This window comes from Malus sylvestris, chromosome 13, assembly GCF_916048215.2.
Source record: "Malus sylvestris chromosome 13, drMalSylv7.2, whole genome shotgun sequence".
NCBI classification, from domain to species: Eukaryota; Viridiplantae; Streptophyta; class Magnoliopsida; order Rosales; family Rosaceae; genus Malus; species Malus sylvestris.
Genome location: NC_062272.1, coordinates 9,545,005 through 9,567,558, shown reverse-complemented (window position 1 = coordinate 9,567,558; position 22,554 = coordinate 9,545,005). Strand labels below are relative to the sequence as shown.

At 38.4% G+C, this 22,554-nt stretch overlaps 2 long non-coding RNA genes and 1 pseudogene across 2 annotated transcripts; 1 reads left to right on the top strand and 2 right to left on the bottom strand.

Annotated features, from left to right (window-relative positions):
- Positions 1 to 485: 485 nt before the first annotated feature.
- On the bottom strand, positions 486 to 3,234 carry LOC126596059 (uncharacterized). Its single transcript, XR_007613813.1, has 5 exons — positions 2,819 to 3,234; positions 2,576 to 2,735; positions 2,402 to 2,470; positions 1,645 to 1,703; positions 486 to 603 (listed from the first exon to the last, which is right to left on the bottom strand). It is a non-coding gene; the product is annotated as an uncharacterized LOC126596059 (long non-coding RNA).
- Positions 3,235 to 3,727: 493 nt separating this feature from the next.
- On the top strand, positions 3,728 to 4,430 carry LOC126596060 (uncharacterized). The gene is made up of 4 exons (XR_007613814.1): positions 3,728 to 3,794; positions 3,892 to 3,959; positions 4,118 to 4,223; positions 4,318 to 4,430. It is a non-coding gene; the product is annotated as an uncharacterized LOC126596060 (long non-coding RNA).
- Positions 4,431 to 16,325: 11,895 nt separating this feature from the next.
- Positions 16,326 to 19,675, bottom strand: LOC126595221 (isoleucine--tRNA ligase, cytoplasmic-like; annotated as a pseudogene).
- Positions 19,676 to 22,554: the final 2,879 nt, after the last annotated feature.

The following is a 22,554-nucleotide window of genomic DNA, read 5'->3' as shown; positions in this document are numbered from 1 at the left end:
TAACGGTTGGATCGTTGAAAAAAGTTTCGTAGAATGCATATCGCGTCAAAATGGTAGATTAAACAAACACTTAGAGTTAATATTATACTTCCATCAAATATAAAGTAAGATTTGTGGTATCCACTAGTGTAAATATTTTAAATTGAAGATCAAATTTATTCATCGCATTCTTATAGGGTCGAGGAATGTAGCTGTAAAAAATCATTAAAATTGGAGCTAAAATAACTGTTAAATTGTGATTTTTCGTTCATAACCGTCGAGAACTTTTGTTCCGTTACGTAATCTTTGAATGTTTGTTTTTTACGATTTTTTACGTATGTGATCTTGTATTATCTACAAACAAGTGTGACAATTTGATCATTGAAACTAGTTTTGTAGAATGCATATCTCCGTTAAATTTGCCTAAATTTTAAGTGACACACCCCGTCCCGAAGGAGGGCATGCTGGCCGTCACGTGAGAGTGACGTAACCATTTGCACAGTACGGAAGCTTTAATTATACAATTTATAAGTTGATACACCCGAAGGTGAGTCCTAATTTTGTCCAATCTGTCAGAACACCGTCGAATTCCTCGTAGTCACCACACCTTTGTGATTCCTGAACCTGGAGGGGCGCAAAACCAAAATTGAGTGGGTCAGTAAAACAATTCTTTTCCAAATCCAAACATTTATCAAAACGTTGTAACCCCTCTCCGTAAAACCTGTATACTTTCCCAGAAATGTAAAATATAAATATACATATATATTCTCAAAACTTCATTTTTACTATCTCAACATTATCTCTTTATCAATCATGCCATGCCATGTCATCTCAACATTTCTCATATTAATTATGCCATGCCACATCATCTCAACAGTAATAAGGTATGAATGCATCAACATAATCATATCAGGTGCAAGAAAGTAATCAACCGTAGGCCCTCTAATAGCCCTATACGGTTGAACCTAGAGCTCAAAATCTATCATTATCACTCTACCGGAGTCACCTCTGTGACCCGTCCGGCCTTCTGCACACAAGTTACGCTCTAGTGCTTCTCATAAATCATCTGTGCACATAATCTAAGGTCACCCACCAGTCGGAATCTCACTAACACTCTCGCGACTGGTCTGTCGTACCCACTCCGCGTGGACTGTACGACTAGCATCTACTTGGATCCAAGGCGAGCGTGCGATGCGGTGAATACTATAAGCACTAAACCATGGTGCAGGATTTGAGCTCAATATATATCATCATCATCATAACAGTAATTAAATACTCATCTGTGCGTCCACCGCACCATTTCATACATATGCATCATAAATCAATTCTTACCTGTGCGTCCACCGCACCAATTCATACATATGCGTCATAAATCAATTCTTACCTGTGCGTCCACCGCACCAATTCATACATATGCATCATAAATCAATTCTTACATGTGCGTCCACCGCACCAATTCATACATATGCATCATATATTAATTCATGCATGGCATTTCAACTCACATTTCTATATACTTTTCATATCAATTCTATGCATGGTATTTCACTTCCCGTTTTTCCACATAACTCATATGCATTTCATTTTAAACATATTTTCATTTCAATTCAATTTCTGGGAAACGTCAAGTATATATATATACGGAAAACAAAACTGCCCACTCACCTGGAGTTCGTCCAACAACTCCCTAGCACCACACATCAAGGCGTCATGACGATCGCCGCCTAGAATAGTAATCAAATCCAGGCTCAGAATTCATATCGATAGAATACATAACTTATATAAAATACGTCACTACGTTGATCGATCCGGAAGATCTGCCACTCAGATTTTAAATCCATAACTTCCAGAGGTCCACACTATACCTCTAGGACAACATCCTAAAATTTCATTACCATCCAACGGTCGGATCTCCGTCAATTTCCAAAACTAAGTGACGGTTAACATTTTATATTATGGACTTACAATTCCAATTCCGGAAGATCCGTAACTCGGATTCCCAATCCGTAAGTTCCAATAATCCTCAAATATTACGTATTACAACGTATCAAATTTTGGTGACGATCCAACGGTCGGATCATCAATTCACATTTTCACCTAAATGTGAAAACTATAAAACGTTATTTGAACACCTAACCAACAATCCTCAATAACTTTCTCATACGGTGTTCAATTTAGGTATATGAATATACCACAGTGATCTACTCGACGTCACGGACGTCGACATATTTTTAAAATAATTTTATTTTTATTTTTTATTTTTACTGTAGCACCTTCTTCTTCCTTGGGTCGCCGGACTGGTTTTTCCGGCGGCCGTTTTCCGGGCAGTTTTTCAAATTGCCATAACTTTGTCATTTCTCAACGAAATCAAGTGATTCAAAAACGAAAGTTGTAGCCCTTGAAGAGAAAAAGAGAATGGTACCTTGAAAAACACCTAGTTCGTCGTGGTTTGGCCGGAAACTGCCTCGAAAGCCTCGGAGGTCGCCGGAAACTGGGTATTTTTCAAATGAGTATAACTTCTTCAATACTCAACGAAATTGAGTGAAACAAAAAGGAAAGTTGTAGTACTTAACGAGACGAAGAGATTGATACCTACCTCGACTCCTAACTCGCCGGGGATTCGCCGGAAAAAGCCTCGAAAGCTCCGGCCAAACTTTGAACTTGTCGATCTCCGTGTTCTTACGTCCAAAAACTTCCAACGAAGCACTCCGAGCTTCCTTGGGACCTCACTAAGCTCACTATGAGCTTGGATTGTCCTAAAAATCAACCAATTCAAAGCTCATGAACAGTACACTTTCATGGGGAGTTTAGAATCTAGGTTTTCCGAAGTAAAACTTACCTGAAATGGATACCAACGTGATCGTGAAGTCCTCAGGATTCCAATGGTGGTCTCAAACTTGACGTTGGTATAGATTTAGGGTGGTTTTGGTGGTGGTCCGTGTGAGTTCGAAGGAGAGAGACAGAGAGAGTGAGAAATCGTGAAGGAGGAGAGAGAAAGACAGTGAACGGGAAATGAGGAGGGTTTTGAGGGATGTGGGGATCCCACGTGGTCCTTATTCCAATCTCCAAACACCAAACTTTAACATTTTAACCTAAAAATCTAAGTTCCATCCTTATTAAATTCCATTTTATTTTCAAACTTAGGAACCTAGATAATTAGCAACCTGAGCTTCACAAATTTAGTATTTCTTAAGGGCAATTTCGTCCATTCACAGCCACGAATATAATAATTTGGAACGGGCTGTGACATTAAGTGGGAAAAGTAATTTGTGCTAAATTTTTATTTATGTTTTTCAAGTATTGATTAGACAATATTTAGTTTGTGTGATGACATTTTCATTGTACAATTATCTTTTTGTTTCTTTATTGCATATTTTACATGGATTATTATCTATTAAACCAAACAATTATTTATTTAATTTTTAAAAATGTATTCTATTTAAATGCATATTATTTATTTATTTATTAAACCAAACAATTATTATTTTATTTTTTTAAATCGTAACAAAATTTTGGGGGGAAATTAAAATTTTGAGAGGGAATGTTGGGCGAATTTTGCCGTCTTTTTTTTGCTGTCGGTTATAACCGACAGTAATGAAAATGTTTCTGTCAGCTTTATATTTTAAAAAATGTTTATGTCGGTTTTAACCGACAATAATGAAATTTTCCAGAATAAAACCCCTTCATCTCTTCCTTGCACCGGTGCCTTCTCCCTTCCCCCTTTTCTCCTCTCCTCATTTCCCTCTCATTCTCAGCTCCTCTCTTGCCAGATTTAATACACTTGTTCATGCAACTTGTTTTCCTGATGTTTCAAGGTAATTTTTAACTGAAAGTATCACAAGATTTACATATTTTTTTATATTCCTTTCCATTTTTATAACTTGAGCCTGACTATTTCATGGATGTCCTTAGTTCATCTGACACAGCATTAGCATATCTGAAGCTCATCCAACATCTAGCCGTTTATAAAGGATACAAAGGTTAGATAAAATGCTTGAGTACCTAAAAAGAATATATTTTTTTCATAGATGCTGCCATATTAATTTAGGGTTCGAATACTCTATCTCCCTCTCATGTTCATCGCATAAACAAATGCCGTTCATCCTTGATGACTTGCATTTTTTTTCTCCTTGTTTAGAGGCTTTTGCTGCTCTTAAAATAACTGCATAGAAGTTTTTATCCATCTCAAAATCAAGAATTTTGTTACTGAAACTTCAGCTGCTCCTTGAGCGTGCTTTACATAGGTAAGTTTACCATGTGCCTATTTCATGAATATCGTGATCATATACAGTAATTTTTGTGTCTATGTCGGTCATGATCTTGCCAAATATCATTTAGAGGACATTTGAAGTTTGCCCAACAAGTATGTGATGAGCTTGGAGTCCTGGCATCATCTGTCAATGGCGTGGATATGGAACTGAAGACGGAAGCAAGTCTCAGAAAAGCTCGTATTACTTGCCGCAAATCAGTTGTGAGGTTTGATATTTTCAATATATTTTTTTATTATTAATGCTTTTATTTATTCTTATTAATCAATTCTCTGTCGGATATATCCGACACAAGTTCTGTCGGTTTTGGTATTTTCTGTCGGTTTTAGTTGACATAAATGCTCTTATTTATTTATTATTAATATATTTTCTGTCGATTATATCCGACACAATTTTTGTCGGTTTTAAAGTATTTTTTGTCAGAAATTTCATTTCTTGACGCTTGCAATTCTGTCGCTTATTATATCTGCCATTGCATCCATTTTCTGTCGAATTTTGCTTAAAATCCGACAGTAATATATGTTTTTTGTCGGTTTTTGGACCGCCAGTTATAGATAATTTTGTAGTAATATGCTAATCAACAAAGTGATGGTGATGAAGTTTCCCTAACTATGAAGTTGGATATGGCGAAGACTTATGATCGAGTGGAGTGGAGTTTTTTGTTGGCAATGATGGGTGCTTTGGGCTTTCCTCCCAAGTATTGTCAGAGAATAGAGGAGTGTATTACTACTGTCACTTATAGTGTGCTAATCAATGGTGCATCCACTGGGTTCATTCAAACACAAAGAGGGTTGCGGCAAGGAAACCCTATGTCACCGTTTCTGTTCTTGATTTATGCCGAGGGGTTCTCGGCTTTGGTTCGACTTAGGGAGGAGCGGGGCGCATTGCAAGGAGTTCGAGTGGTACCTAGTGGGTTATCCGTATCTCATTTGTTCTTTGCCAATGATGTTGTAGTTTTCTGTCAGGCGGAGGAGACCGAGGTTTAGGAGGATATGGATGTATTATGGTGTTATGTAGAAGCCTCTGGGCAAGTGATTAATAGGGAGAATAGTTCCTTATATTTTGGGGCTAATTGTGGGCAGCAACGGCGGAAGAAAATTGCTCTTTGTACTAATATTAAGGGTCAAGATGACTTTGGTTCATCCAAGAAGGTGGTGTTTGAGGGTGTTCGAGATGTTAGAGTATGAGTGTGATTCTCACAGTTTAGTAATAATCATTGTTATTTCAGATTGGTATAAAGAGGTCTTAATGTGTTTATAAGAGTTAATTCAACTTTGGTTTGGATTGAAACTCTACTGTTGGCTCGAAAATAGAACTCATACTTATACAAGGATTTGGTCTTGTATTCCTTGTAGGATTGTAATAGGGCAATCTATGTTTAGTATAAAAACATAAGCCACTGCTCTCACAAAACATACGCTCAATATTGAACTAAGACCTACTGTTAGTTTGAGTACTTTTGGTTTTGCAAGAGAGGAGAAGGCGCACTGTTTAGAAGTCGGCTTTGAGTTCTTCTACTACTATGTTTAGAAGTCGGCTTTGAGTTCTTCTACTACTATTTTTACAGGTTAGTTTATCATTGTGTTTATCGAATTGTGATTTTAATACTTGTATAAATTTGTGGTTCTTGAGCTTAATCTCTTAACTTATATTTTTGATAAGGTTAGTCTTACACGGGAAGCATTGGAAGGGCGAATCAATGGGTGGGCCGAGCAGTTTATGTCATTATCAGGAAAAGACGTTCTAATAAAAGTGGTGGCTATGGCTTTACCAAACTATGCAATGTCGTGTTTTAAGCTTCCAATGAGCCTTTGTAAGGAATTAGAATCTGCTCTAGCTAAGTTTTGGTGGAGGGGGAATAAAGATAGAGGTGGTATGCATTGGATATCTTGGAAGAAAATGAAACGTCAAAAGAGGTATGGAGGACTTGATTTTAGAGACTTATTGGCTTTTAACATTGCTTATCTAGCAAAGAATGGGTGGAGACTTTTTCATAATCCGGATACTTTGTTGGGCAAAATTCTTAAAGAAAAATACTTTCCGGATAGATCGTTTATGGAGGCTACATTGGGGAGACGTTCCTCCTGGGGATGGAAAGGGATAATTTAGGGGAGAAGGATTTTGGAGAGAGGTATGCGTTGGCAGGTGGGTGGGTGATGGAAGGAGTATCCGTATAGCCCATAACCCTTGGCTAACAAGGCCACATACTTATAAAGTGAGATCGAAGCACATTGACATGCCCATAATGGTGAATGATTTGATTGAACCTGCAGGGGGAGCGTGGAAGGGTTAGTTAATTCAGAGCTATGATGCATGGACACGCGGGAAGACCAACGTATCTCGTATCTGACACGCGGGGATACAGATACGTGGGGGGATACGTACGGATACGTGATCGATATGTATCGAAGTCAATAGATACGTTGTTGACTGATAGGATACGTGTATCTTACTGTTGGGATACGAGTATCCTACGTTTCAAATACGTTTCAAACTATAATTAGAGGATAATCACACAAAAAAAATCAAGATAATTACACTTAATCCGCACATAATTATGTTAATTAACAGTTGATTGAGATTAGCTGGACCGAAATGATTCTTTGACCAAAAATCGAAACGATTTTGTGTATAAAATTCAGATCTACCTGTTTTTCCTCACTCAAACCTCAGAACCTTCATCGGCAACTGCTTCCGTTGTCTCCGTTTGCAAGTGCTGCATTGTATCTTATGAATCTGCTGGTGAGAACTGGTAACTGGGTTTCGAATTCTATACTTTCCTGAAGCCTTCTTTTTCTTTTTGTTAATAATGTTGATGGTTTTCTGCTCTGAATCCTCAACTTTACTAATTAGAGTCCCTTTTTGCTTTTCTGAAGCCAAACGAAAAGCTCTTTTTGCTTTTTCGTTTGCATATTATAATAATATTATTGTAGTGATCTAGAATAATTTAGATTATAATATATTTATATATGCTTTTATGTTGTTTTGTTGATCTCTTAGCATAAATTTGACTTGTGAGATTTTATGCGATTACTTTGGATTGATTCTTATGATATACATGTTGATAATTTAGGAAAATGAATCATCCTGATAGTCATACAAATGCTATGTTAACCGAGTTGAGAATGTTGAAAATGATCATGGTACAAGGTGGAAGTACGTCAAAAGATTTTTAGAGGATCCTACTCTAGGTCAAGTTTCATTTGTTAAAAATGTCTAGAAATGGGATAGTCTCTTGCAACAAGGTTACTAATGAAGACTAATTTAGTTGTTTAGTGAATTATCTATTTAAATGTTTGAAGTTTATCGAAATAAATTTGAACTTGAATAGTAAATTTGAATTCTTATTTTATAATATTTAGATATATTCATTTATTTATATTATTTTTAATTGCCGTATCGTGTCTTCGTTTTTAGAAATTTGACATATCCCCGTGTAATATCGTATCGTATCGTATCCGTGTATCCGTGTCCATGTTCATGCATCATAGATTCGGAGATGTTTGACGAGGAGGAGAGTAAGCTTATACTTGGGTTGCCTGTAAGTTTAGTGGGATGTGGGGATAGAGTAATATGGCATTATGCTAAGAATGGGGAATATACAGTGCGTACGGGATATGGAGTTGCCATGGAGATGCAGGAAAATGGCGAGTTTGGTAGGCAGGGGACGGGGGGGAGCAGTCACCGGGATATGGTTGATTGTTGCTGGAAGGACATATGGAGATTGGCGGTGCCGAATAAGTTGAAGTTCTTTATCTGGCGATGTTGTAGTGGTTCTTTAGTTGTGAGAGTTAATCTCATTCGGCGGCGAATGCAGGTGGATGGTAGGTGTATGATGTGTGGTGAAGCGGAGGAGAAGGAGCACCATTTGTTCTTCGATTGTGAGTTCAGTTGGGTGATGTGGTATTGCTGTTCACTGCAGCTTGACATTGTGGCTTTGAAAGGACGAGATTTTCGAGAGCACTAGATGAGACTGTGTGATTGGTTCCATGATAATGATAGGCAAGATGAGTTATTGCAGGAAGGTATTTATCTTATGTGGAGAATCTGGAAGTGCCGCAATGACATGGTCTTTAAAGGTGTGTCCGCAAATCCCATGAAGATGATTGATGTAGTCAGGCAGCAAGTAGTTGAACTTCGCGCATGCCACGACGTGAAGAAGGCTGTTACTGGTGGTGCTGCGGCTGGGGGGAATACAAGCTTTTGGGGTGTTAAAGATTAATTGTGATGCGGCTTGGTGTGGGAAGACATTCAAGGGTGGCTATGGGTAGGTACTGAGAGATTTTGCGAGGTTGTTGCAAGCGGTTGATGGGGAAGGTGGCCTGATCTTTAATACTCCGGTGATGGCAGAAGCAGTTGCAATTCGCGCGGCTTTACAAGTCTGTATTGAGTTAGGGTGCACGGAGGTGGAGGTTGAGTCAGACTCTCGTAGATGATTATTTGCATGGTTAATGGGGAGTATGTGATTGATGCTACTTTGGAATGTTTTCTTCATTATGTTAGGTTCTTGGGCATCTCAATTAGGAAGGGTGATGTTTGGATTTGTCAAACAACATGGAAATGCTGCTGCTCACGCTGTTGCATTGTTTGTAACCTCACATGGAGGTGTTTTCTGTTGGAATGTTATTGGTCCAAAATTTTTATTTAATATTTTGGCTGAAGATGTAAACATTACTGTTAGAATTTATTAAAGTTTACTCTTTGACAATAAAAAAACAAATTTATTGAACTAAATTTTAATGGTTGAGATTAAGCAAATTGATAATTGGATTTAAGAAGTACCGGTATCATGTGAATTTGAAAGGAGCCATCCCAAATCCAAGCATTTTTTACCCTTGTTTTCCACAATCCCCACGTAATCATCATTATTATGCCAAAGTCCACCACCTGTTCCTCTGCTAGTTGCGGAGTATCGGGAATTTTGCTGACCCGAAGTTCCACTGATAGGATTTTTAACGTCTATGCAAATAGGGTCAAAATCACATGAAATACTTGCAAGAATATAAGGATGTTATAGTATAGATGCTCATGCAAGGTCGTTTTCCTCAAGGACTATTTGGATAATTTATGTAGAAACAATTCCTAATTAAATACTTAGAATTAAAACTTGAGAAAAAAAGAGTTTGAGAGTGGGTAATATTAAAAAACGAATTTTAAACAAAAACTAAAATAATCGAAGAAAAAAGTTTTAAATACCAATTTATAAAGGCACTAAGGTTCCACCATCACCTAGTAATTCTATGTATTTTTACCAATTACTTATGATTTACACATGTCACTTCAAATGTTAGGTTTTCCTAATATATATTCTCCTCGTGATATTCAAGCAAGAACGTATATCTAACATGCAATCCGTTTGTGATATTCAGATCAAATATGAACATGCAAAACTCATTAAGTTTTATGAAAACCTTTTGAAGAACCATGCAACCCCTAAGAGCATGATATTCGCCTTAGATGAAATTACAATTATCAATCACAAGAAGCAATACTCAATCCTCCGATGATATTCCGACTGAATTGCATTCAATTACTTGTCTAAACATCCTAATGGTGGCCAACCATCAAGATAATTAGATAGTTTAAAACAGTGATCAATAATTCAAAGTGTGCATGCAATCAATCATAAGCAATTAAATAAAAATTACATATTCATGCTAAGGCTCAAGGTTTCGCCCTAGCAAAAGGAATTAGTTATGCATATTCATAATTGAAATCATAGAAAATATTATTAAGAATAAAAGGAATGAAAACACCTTAAAGTAGAAAATCTCCAAGAACCCTAGCCAAGTTCTTTGTATCTGAAATTGAATAATAATAAGCGTCCAGAAAAATTGTAGACGACCAAAGTAATATATTTGCTCAGCCCTTACAAACCCTAAGACCTAGGTTTCTTATTCCAACTAGGAAACTAAGAAAAATAATAAAATATCTTAGAAAACCCTAATTAAACTAGGAGAATCTGCCAAGTACTTGTCCAGCCACGTTTTAGCCTCAGAGCTCCTCCAAATCCGACCTAAGATAGGTTGTTTTAAAGATGACGTTCTGAACACATCTCCAGAATGCCACGAAACCATATGAGGTCATCTTGGGCTCCAAACACGCAATTTAAGCCCAGAAACGTCATTTTTCAACACCGCGCATCGCTCATTTATTTTATCGTCAGAAAATAACCACTTGGTGGAAAAATCCCAAATTTTGATACGATCAAGCTAATTGAATCACGAACGTATTCCAACTGGAATTACTCCAAAATTCGTCCATTTGTCCACGTTTTGCTCCAGAGGAAGTCGAGAGTCCTATATTAAAAATATAATTTAAAGTATCAAAATTCATCTAAAATATTAATCAAAATATACTTAAAAATAAACTTAAATATATAATATAAAATTCACTTATCATCCACCAACCAAATCTCGATATCTTTTCACCATCGTCTGGCCCACAATTAAAGAATTAAAAAAATTAATATTTTAATATTATTTCACCAGCGCCCCTCTCTTCTCTCTTCCCTCTCCCCGGCCGTCTTGGTCTGCAACACAGTTTTTTCTTTGATTTTCCTTTATAAAAAAAATCTATGCTCCGTTAAGTCGTGCAGATCGCCGGCTCCCAAGTAGGGTCTTTCTATGGCCTGCAGGGCGTTCGCGACGGAAGTAGAGTCGCTAGTTGTTGAGCACCAGGAAAAAGCTGCGCACAATAAAGGCACAAGGACATGGTGGGGCCGCACCCAGAGCGGTGATGGTTGTCGTGGGGAGCTGGGAGGAATCGGGGGGGGGGGGGGAATGTAAAGTGTCAAATGGGTGAGGATGGGCGGAGATCGAGAACTCCGGGACGAGAATCTGGGTCCGTTTTCTTATTAACTTCTTTTTTGTTTTTATTTAATTTATTTTCTGAAAATTTAGGATTAAATGGGTATATTGTTTGCAACCTGTCAAAAAGATGGTTGCGTGGTAAATAAAGGCTACGTGTCATGTGGCCATTTGTGGGGTATTGGGGTACCGGGTACTCAGAAAAATTTATCCTCCGACTTTGAGAGCGACATACCCAGTAGGGGTGGGCACCGAAAACCGAAATTGAAACACGAATCGAATCGGACCGCATCAAACGGTTTGGTTTTGCAATTTTGAAATGGTTGCGGTTTCGAAACCGAACCGCAACAAAGCATACGGTTTGGTTTCGATTTTGGGTTTTCAAAACCGCACCATATATTTTGAATGTTATGTTTTAACTTTTAATTTGTTCAACTTCAACTACACTATTCAAGTCACCATATTCATCTATCTTTCTCTCTCAAAACTCATCTTCATCTCTTAAAGTATCAATTTAAGTTCTAAATTAGTAATTTCCTTAGGCAATGCCTTGTGTGCTTGCCTAAATGTAACAAAAACCACGAATATATCATGATAATTGGAGTTCAACAAATTTGGTATTTATTAGAAGAAAAGCCTCTGATCATTGATGAAGCCAAATAACTGTAAAAAAAAACACTTGCAACAAAATTCCAGAGTCACGATAGAGGTACTCTCATAGGATTTTTGTTCATCAGAAGCATAGTTTGAGTTATGTAATTGAATTAGCAGAGTCATAGATAGAGACCACTTCTCAGGAATTAGCAAAGTCACAGATAGAGACTAGGAATTAGCAATTTTTCTGCAGTTTTTTTTTTTTTTTTTCAGTTTTTTGCTGCAATCTTGTTGCTGTTTTTGCTGCATTCTTGTTACTGTTTTTGCTGCATTCTTGTTACTGTTTTTGCTACATATTCATTAATTAATATATGAGGAAAATAAGACTGTCTTATGCGTAAATAGGTGTATATTTTAAATTGTACATTTTTTCTCAAAAACCGAACCGAAACCGTTTGAAACCGCACTGCATCGAACTAAACGGTTTGGTTTCATTTCAATTTTACCTTCAAAACCGCATCGCAAAAAGTTTCGGTTTCGGTTGTGGTTTCACTTGAAACCGCACCGCACCGCACCCACCCCTAACACCCAGTAACCTGAACGGAGGTGCAATATCAAGTTGCTTTAAGCGCTCTCACCAAATTTTTAAACCAAACTGACAAACAAAATGATGTGTCACTAATATAAAATAAGCATGTTAATTAACACTTAAATAATAATCTAATCTGTTGCATTTACTTTAAGTGATTTATATGAATCATTGATTTTTCTTTCGTGGAGTTTTTTCATTATTCATATTATTGTGTATTTTAAAAAATAGAAAAACCATTTAAGTGCAATAATCACGCCAAATGCTATTTTTACTCAAGGTTTTGCTACTTCGGCTCATTTAATTCTGTGCGGGGTTATGGGTGAATCCATCAACCATCTTATGCGGGAATGTTCCTACTCGAGATGCATGTGGTTGGCATCTCCACTTGGAATTCCCCCTCCAGCCCCGCGTTCACGCTCTTTTCTAGAAGTTTTATCGAAGTGGGCTACTAAGCCCATCTAGCACAACTTTGAGATTTGCCTTATGATTATGTGGGCTATATGGAGTGCTAGGAATGATCATATGTGGAATGACAAAATGGAGTCTCCAAACTTAGTGATGGCTCGATGTCTATGTTGGTGGCATGAGTTTAAGAAGGCTATTCTTCCCACTTATGGCACTACTCCTACCCTCATGCCTACTCAATGGGCTTGGCCAAGGGCCTTTTTCTGAAGATTAATGTCCATGGGGCGTTGAATGAACATCTTAAACAAGGGGAATTGGGATCATAATAAGAAACGATCAGGGCTCTTTTTTGGTGGCTGCTGCTATGAAGCTTGATCACATCTTCTCTCCCCTTTAGGCGGAGGCGATGGCAGCCAAAGATGGCGTAATGTTGGTGACGCAAAGGGGACTTCAAAACTTTATTTTAGAAAGTGATTTGCTCTAGATTGTTGTTACGCTTCGTGATCATTTTCCTAATATGTCCGTCATTGGGCATATTATTGAAGACACGAAACCTTTGTTGGCATCAGTCACTAAGGCTTACCTTACCCATGTTCGTTGCCAAGCTAATGGTGTTGCTCATCGCCAAGCGCGCGCTGCCCTTCTTCGTGGAATTAATTGTACTTAGGATGGGGCTCTACTGGGCCTCATTTCAGACCTTCTATTTGAGGAGGCTAATATGAAACTGTGTTGTTGTCCATTTGGACTTTTAATAAAATCTATTGATCTTTTCTCAAAAAAGTAATAATCTAATCGTCAAGGACCACATCATTTGGTTTGAAAATTTGGTTTGAAAATTTGGTTTCCCTATCATTACCCATAAAATTGAAGTTTCTCTTTACTCTTTAAAGTAAGCAAGTAAACTTTAATTTGAAAACCTTACTAATAGAAAGGGGAAATATGGGCTTAGCCTAATCCCTTTTTTGTAAGGCCCACATAAAAATATGCTATTGAAGTGAGTAAAGCTAAAGTACAACCTAAATAGGAAGATTACAACTCTGAGACATTCCAATAGAAAACCAAATTCCAGTCATTTATGCAACTATCAATGGATGATGCAAAAACCAGCAAGCTCGAATGTAAGAAACATCGTAAAAGAAGTTGTCCTAACAAACGGTTATTTCAAACCTACGTGGAAAGCTTTCAACTGAATTAGAAAGGGTTTCTTTTTCATTTTATCCTTTGTCTTTCAAAACTCATTTTCTATATGGGGTAAAATTGAAATTTCAAAATAAAAAGTTATAAGTCTTGTGTATAGGGAGAAAATTTGGGTACATAAAATTTTTCTAAACAAAAATGCAAGGACGACAATGGATCATGATCTCTAGACTTAAGTTGTGTGCATTTACCTGCATTTCGCTACATCTCAAATGACACGCCTAACCTTGATATTCCCTGAGCACCGGTGTAAGCATGTGTTGGCCGACACCCGAAGGTGACGAAGCCATAGTAGAATGCATGAGAATAAGAAATAAATAAGACTTATAAATTTAAATATAATTAATATGCAAATGAGGAACGTGTTCAGAGCATACAACTAATCTAGAACACTAAAAGAAATAATATAAGATTTAATGAATAAAGGAATGGGTCCTACACCGAGAGGACTCGAAAATGCCGATGCAGAAATGCCTTGATGCCGGGATTGTACGCCTCGAATCTAAGTCCTGAGGGGGCGCAAAACAAACATTAGTGGACCAAGTTGATATATATATAATACGGAAACAGTTATTCAATAACATACTAAACCCCAAAGTTTTATGGAAATTCAATAGTATCATATGAAATAGGTTTTTCCAAAAACCCTAGCATGCCATAAAACCTTTCATAAAACATATCTCGTATATAGTGTGCTAAATAGTGGTATCCAATAACAATATCTCCCTGCCCAATGTCAGCTAATATGTCTCTGCGCCCAAAGCCAGAGATTATTTCTCCCGGCCTAATGTCAGCTACATGTTTCTCGACCCAAAGCCAAAGATTATTTCTCCCAGCCCACAGCCAACAACCATATCCGTTGTCCGTAGGTGGAACAGTGACCACCAGATAGGCACAAAACCATTGAACATAGTCTTTCTAAACATAGGTACATATATCTCAAAACATCTTCATAGTATAAGTCATCCATCATCTATATTATAAAGAAGTGTGTAAAAGCATGTTCTAAATAGCATATAGTCATCCATCATATATACTACAAAGAACATAAGTTAGATAAAATATGATATTCCAAAATACTCGCAGTAAGCATAATTTCTCATAAAACGTTTCGTAAAATGTAATCTTTAAATATTGATTTTCATGTATGCATTTCTACTATTAAAACATGCATTTTAGAAGGGGTCCACTCACAAATACTCCGTCGTCGTAGAGCCGTATGAAATAGGAATAGCGGAATCGCCGCTAATAATTACACCTAAGCACATAAAGGGTACAATTAATAAAACTCTATTCATACGATTGAATTTGGGAAAACAAACGTCAAAAACGGATCCAGGACGTCGAAATTAGCCTAGGAGATGTCCCGGACGAAACCCCAAAAAAGTCAACATTGACCGTCGACTGGTCAAAGTCAAAGTCAACAGTCGGCGTTGACTGGGTCAACAGGTTCGAGTCGGGTCAAGTCAACCGGGTTAAAGGGTTTGGGTCAACCGAGTTGGGCCTAAAGGGTTTGGGTCCAATGGGTTTTAGGGTTTTGGGTTTTGGGCTTAGAGCTATCGAAGCGGAGGCCCAAGTGAATTGGCCCAAGGGAAAAGGGTTTTGGGTTCAACGGGCCAAGGGCCCTGGGTTGCAAATAAGGGGCTTGGGCTTGAAAGCCCGGCCTGGTGCCTTTGGGTTTTGGTTTTTTTTTTTAAATAAATAAAAATAAAAAGGGTTATTGGGTTTGGGCTTCAAATGGTTTACGAGCCTAGGGCTCGAGTTCCAACTGACCCGAAGACCTAAAGACAAGGGTTTGGGTTTGGGCTACCCTAAAGTTTTGGGCTTGGGGTTTAGGCCCAAATGCCTGGTTTTGTTTCTCGTCGGGGAAGGAGGTTAGAGCCTTCCGTGCTCCGGTCAATGGCAAACCAACACTATAGGGTACGATTTAACTATGAAATTGAAGGTGTGATAACCAAGGTGTCATGCACATTGCCTCCAATCCAGTATTCCATGAAAGGACCGAACATATTGAAGTTGACTGCCATTATATTCGTGCTCAAGTTCAATCCAAGGTGATAGACACCGTGTTCACACGCAGCCACGATCAACTTGCTGATTTATTCACAAAAGCACTAGACTCTACTCAGTTTCAGCGATTGTTGTGCAAGCTTGGATCAATCAATCCCCTTGATCTAGCTTAAGGGTGTGTATTGAAACCGGTTTGTATGGATGGGTTGTATGTATAAGTTGTCATCCTCACTTTAGCTAAGTCATAGGCTAAAGTTACTTTCCATAGCTTGTCATTCACCTTACATCAACCTTTCTTAGTTACTTGTAATTTGGTTTTTGCTTTTCCACTTGTTAAGGCAGATTTTAGGGATTGTGTTTGTATAGTTATCCTACAATCTATTGTAGCTTTCTTTTAGCTCTCTATAAGAGTTGCCTTCACTCTCTTGTAACATTCATAATGAAATATACAACAAATATTGAAATCAACACTCAACAGTCATCGATAACTTCCATTGGTGGAGCATAGTTTTTCAAATTCTTACTCATTTTTTTACCATCCTTAGCAAGGACAAGTCCATTGCAAATGAGGTTCCTAAAAGCAGGATTCCGAAATAACATCGTAGATAACGCCATAAGTGTATAACTATCCACGAGTCTAATCTAGCCCCTCAGCCACAAAATAGCCAGAGAAATTTTTCTCAAAAAGTCTTTCTCACAAAAAGGATAGTGGATATAAGCATAAGGCATGAACCCACTTTCAAACCAACAATCAAACAGAGTGTATATGTTGAAGAACACCATTTTCGGGACCTTGGCTTGAGGAAATCGTAATGTGATCAATATTGCGGCAATGCAAATCGAAAACCTTAACACCAGAAAGCTCTTCAAGCCTCCGAATAAAATCCATAACAACAATTTCTTCACCATCTTCACTAATCCACACTGGAAGTGGAGTGCCCCAAAATCTACTTCGACTAACAGCTCAATCTCATGCATTTTCCAGCCAATTATGAAAGCGCTTTTTCTTCACAAAATCAGGAACCCAACAAGTGTGCTTCTTGTTTTCTAACAATTTTTCTTTCAACAGCTCCACTCGGATAAACTAGCTTAGAACAGTTCTGTAAATAAGCGGAGCTTTTAGATCTCCAACATAAGGGATAAGAATGAGTAAACGTTTCAGACTTCACTAGCCTTCCTTTTGCCTTCACTGCTTCAATAATATCTTTATCTGCATCCTTGACATAGGCAGTTGCTGAAATCAGTAATTCTTTAGGTAAAGCATCCATCATCATCAACAACTACAATCAAGTTCTCTCCCTTGTTGATCACTTGATTTTCAAGGCAAACACGATAATCTTCTTCACCAAATGCAGGAGCACGATGCACAATACCAGTACCACTATCATCGGTAACATAGTTGTCTACAACAACTCTAAATGCCACATCAGAGAACTCCACAAAGTAGTCAAAGAGTGGTTCATACTTCTTTCCCACTAAAGAAGCACCAAAAAATTTCTCCACTACTTCATGTGCAGTGTCCATGGTTTCCTTTTTCCCACCCAAGGATCCCTTGGCATTTGAATTTAGCTTTTTGAATCACAAACAGATCCATTTGCTACATTTTCTTTTGGTTTCTCATTAGAAAGAGCTGACAACCGAGATTCGGCGACAACATACACTTTCCCGGTGTACTAGTTGCAAACCTTCACATAAGTAAAATTAACCTTCACGTAAGTAAAATTTGCATTGACACGTAGGGTCCACTGTACAACTTCTTGGTATTAACAAGCCATCGTATTATTTTCTTAAAATTTTTGCTTGTCTTTTATCTTTGTTTGTATAATACTTAGGGCCTTCGTATTTAAATCTCGTATAAATACTCGGGGACTCAAATGTAATTATGTAATAAATGGATGGGCAAATATGTAAAAATGGGAGCAGCCCTTATTCTATAAAAGGGCATCCTCACCCTCACAAACCTCAAGCCCTCTCACCCTCACAAAGCTCATCTATCTCAAGCTCTCATGCTCACAAACAGAGAGCCCTCTCAAGCTCTTTCTTTCTCTGGGGGACTCCCCCTCACCCTTGTAATCCATACATACAGTCAGAGAAATACAATCAGTGTGGACGTAGCCCAAATATTGGGGTGAACCACGATACATCTTGTATTATTTACATTTCTTGCAGATTCACGATCGGATTTACGTTGTTCCTAGACCCCTTCGATTTTGTGCATCAACATTTGGTGCCGTTTGTGGGAAACGATACGAAAAGTTATGTCGGTTCTATTTCGTTTTTCCACCTCCGCCGTGAATCTGCAGAAACCCAAAAACTCCCTCCTTGGGCTTTTCCAGAAAACCTCCACAAACATAAAACCACCAAATCCCATGATTTGCAATTTTTCGCTGGAAACGAAATTCCACACGCCCCACCTGTAAATCTCTCTTTGCTCTCCTCCTCCTTCTTTTGTGTTCATTTAGGGGCTTGGGCTGTTCTAAAAGTCACAGAAAACCATGACCAAGTCCAAGAATTTCCTCAACAATCTCTTTAAAACTTTTGGTTTCGCACCCATCAAAGATGGACAAAATGAAGAGGACTTTGAGAATATTGCTCAGCAGGGACAGAAGCATTTCCCATTTGAAACTCGGCGCCTGATTTCTGTCGTCACTCCCAGTAGCGATTGTGATTTTCTCCGCCACTGCGCGCTTCCACCATGACCCCTGCAACCACCGTCTATTCTCTCTCTCTGCATCTCACTCTCAGATCTCTATTTTCTTATGGGAAAAAGGGCGATTAATGGGAAAAAGGGCAAGTCAGACGGGCTGGGTCAAGGTCAAGGACCCGAAAGTGGGTCCAATACACACAACGATGGGGATCTGGTGAACTGGGGCTGTTCAAGCTCATGGGCTTGCTTGTTGCAGGCTGCAGCATGAAATCCACCAATGGTCTCATGTTCTCGTGGTCACTGTTGCTTCCATTGTTGAGCATTTTCTCTCTTTGGAGCACAGAAAGGGCCTTGCCCAGGGCAGGCATCAATTGATACTTGGGGGTTGGAGTTTCTTACGTGCTCTTTACTTACATGGCAACTCGCTATCCGGAACTCTCCCGTCGGCGATTCTCAACCTCATCAACCTTCAAATCCTCAACGTCACTCAAAATTTCCTCTCCGAAACAATCTCCGGCAACATTCAAGTGAACCTTCGGCACCTCGACCTTTCGTCGAACAAATTCTACGGGGAGATTCTGATGAACCTGCTCATCTGGAACCTGCAGCAAAGCCTGTTGCTGAGAATGTGCCTCGACATTTTGGTTTTTAAATCTTAGCCCCTGGGTTTTCAAAATTCGACAAATTTTGGTGCTGATGGTTTACACGGAGGCTCAGCCTGGTTTATTTCTCGGGCTTAACTCCCATCACAATACAACATCGTCGAATTCAGTCTAATCCAATAAAATCAAATCTGAATCGCCTTTTTACTTTTAATTAGGTATTCGAATCCTGGAAAGTGTTTGGATTTCGAGGTTTCCGATTCGGTGGAGCTCTAGTTCCGGCATGCCTCTGTTTCTGAGCATTCATTCAAATTTATCATCTTTTGGGTCTGAAGAAAGCTGAAAGAAAGCTTTTAGCTTGCTTGGTTGTTGGTTTAAGCTCTGGATTTGGGGTTTGGAGGTGAAGGAAGCTTTCAGCATTCATTCAAATATTCCGATCAGTGTCATTCTTTGGAGGTGAATGAAGCTTTGGGTTTGGGTTTTCCCTTATATCAAACTTGGGAGGCATTGATTCAGTACCAGTTGGTATCTGCTGCTGAGAAGTCGACATGGTCAATGGGCATTTGTTCCATTGTAGAAATAATTCATGGCCGCCTAAGGAGTATATCAGCAGAAACACTTTACATTTGAGCAAGAAAGGGCGACAGATGAGGGACAAGCTTTCAGCTGCCACACTGTGGAGGCATGGGAAAGATCAAGAAAAGCAAAAGATGACCTTACAATAGTGTTCTTTCAACCCATTCTCTGCGAGAGCACATGGGAAACCAAAAGCAACATCAGTTACCAGAAAAGCTCTCTCTTTTCTTTCACAGATTCACCAAAGTCTCTTTTCCTTTACAGAAAAGAAAAATGAGGAGTGAGAATGGATGGGCACGACCAGGCTGTCCAAGAAAAGCAAGTGGGTTTGCAAGCAAAAGATACCTTACAAAGCAACATGGGTGGACAGAGAAGGAGCGGGGAGATCAAGAAAAGCAGAAAGCAAAAGAAAATTTAAAAAAAAAAAAGTAGACATAATTGCGGTGGTGATGGCATGCAGAAAAGAGAATTATGGGCGTGACCCATTGAGTAGAGGGTCAGATTTATTTTTGAATGATGTAATTTATTTTCCTTATCTTTCAAAGACATCTGTGTAACCCCATCAGAGGGTAACAAAAAAAAAAAACGGCAAGCCTAAAATAATAGGCTGGAATGTTATGTGACGAGCGAAGACCCATATGCTCAAAAGAGCCTGGCCCTCTATTATCACCAACCAGGTGATCAAAAGTACGTCCAGTACTACAAAAAATTATTCGGCAGCTTGCCGTTATTATCACCAACCAGGTGATCAAAAGTACGCCTAGTACTTCAAAATTATTTGACACCTTGCCGCTATTATCACCAACCAGATAATCAAAAGTACACCCAGTACTCAAAATTGATTCGGCACCCTACCGCTATTATCACTAACCAGGTGATCAAAAGTACGTCCAGTTCTCCAAAATTATACATAAGCATCACTCATGTCAATCATACATAAACATTCATGAGCATCACTCATGTCAATTATACATAAACATTCATGACCATCATTCATGTCAACATTCATGAGCATCACTCATGTTAACATTCATGAGCATCACTCATGTCAACATTCATGAGCATCACTCATGTCAATCAACATAAACATTCATGAGCATCACTCATGTCAATCTAGCTTCGAAAGCTTCATTTATAGAACTCTAGCTTCGAAAGCTTCATTTATAGAGCTCTAGCTTCAAAAGCTTTATTTACAAAAGCTCTAGCTTCGAAAGCTTCATTTACAGAGCTCTAGCTTCAAAAGCTTCATTTACAGAGCTCTAGCTTCAAAAGCTTCATTTACAAAAGCTCTAGCTTCAAAAGCTTCATTTACAGAGCTCTAGCTTCAAAAGCTTCATTTACAGAGCTCTAGCTTCGAAAGCTTCATTTACAAAGCTCTAGCTTCAAAAGCTTCAATTACAAAAGCTCTAGCTTCAAAAGCTTCATTTATAGAGCTCTAGCTTCGAAAGCTTTATTTACAAAGCTTTAGCTTCAAAAGCTTTATTTACAGAGCTCCAGCTTCGAAAGCTTCATTTACAGAGCTCTAGCTTCAAAAGCTTCATTTACAAAAGCTCCAACTTCGAAAGCTTTATTTACAGAGCTGTAGCTTCAAAGCTTCACTTGCAAAGCTTCACCTACAAAGCTTTAGTGCAGGGTATACAAATACCGTCTCCAAACAACCGTCACTTCGGCCCATACATGGATTCAATTTGAAGTCTCCAACCAACAGACTCTATTGATCGAAGACTTGGGGGACTACATTATGTACCATATATTGGCCCTCAACTAGGCCTTATGAAAAATACTTGGGGGACTCTAGCCCATTATTTATGTATTGAGGAGCGAGCCCTTATTTTATAAAATGGACTCCTTCACCATCATTAGAGAGCATCAATTCTAGCCCATTATTCATGTATTGAGAAGCGAGCCCTTATTCTATAAAAGGGATTCCTTCACCATCATTAGAGAGCATCGCCGCCTACTGAGCAACCGCCTCGCCGCGAGCATCAACTCTAGCTCATATTTATGTATTGAGAAGCGAGCCCTTATTCTATAAAAGGGACTCCCTCACCTTTAAACGCCACAGGCCGAGCCAACCAAGGCAACATAAGCCACAAGCAGAGCAGCCTCGCAACATATGCTACTTTTAGTTGAGCATCATTTCAAATTGGGCACCGCCTCATATCGAGTATCAGTTCTAGACGACATCTAGTTACTTCGGCCGACACATGGACTGAATTTCAAGTCTCCAGCCAAAAGACTCTCTTGACTAGAGACTTGAGGGACTACTGTTTGTACCATACTTAGGGCCTCCATATTTAGACCTCGTATAAACAGTGGCGAAGCCAGGATTTCTCGGGGGGAGGGGCGAACTTAAAAGAATGCAAGGTTAAATTTGGAGATAGTGTCTACGAATTGCTTCACGATAATTAGGTGGATAATCAATAATTCGACGTCTATGTGCAGGGTCTGCAGGAAGATTAGCCAATATTTCATCCAAATCCAACTCAGTGGCTTCACTTTGTTGTGACCTACTTGGAATATTTGAAGGAGGATTTAAGCATTGTTTCTTATAGTATCGTTCCATTACGTAACTGTAAAATGGAAAGAAATAAAAATTCTTAGACTCTTAATCCTAAAGTAGACTATACTATTACTATAGTATGTATAATAACTAATCCAACCAACCAACAATTCAATTAATCAAAAGTACTAATAACCAATAACCATATTCGTATCAATTGGGTTAAATTTGTATCATAGAATCATAGAAGCATATCAAAAATTTGTATCAATAATTCGTATCAATTGGGTTAAATTTCTAATTCCCAATTCGTATCAATAATTTCATCCTAAAAAATAATTTCATAATTTCTTATCAATAATCATAAAAGCA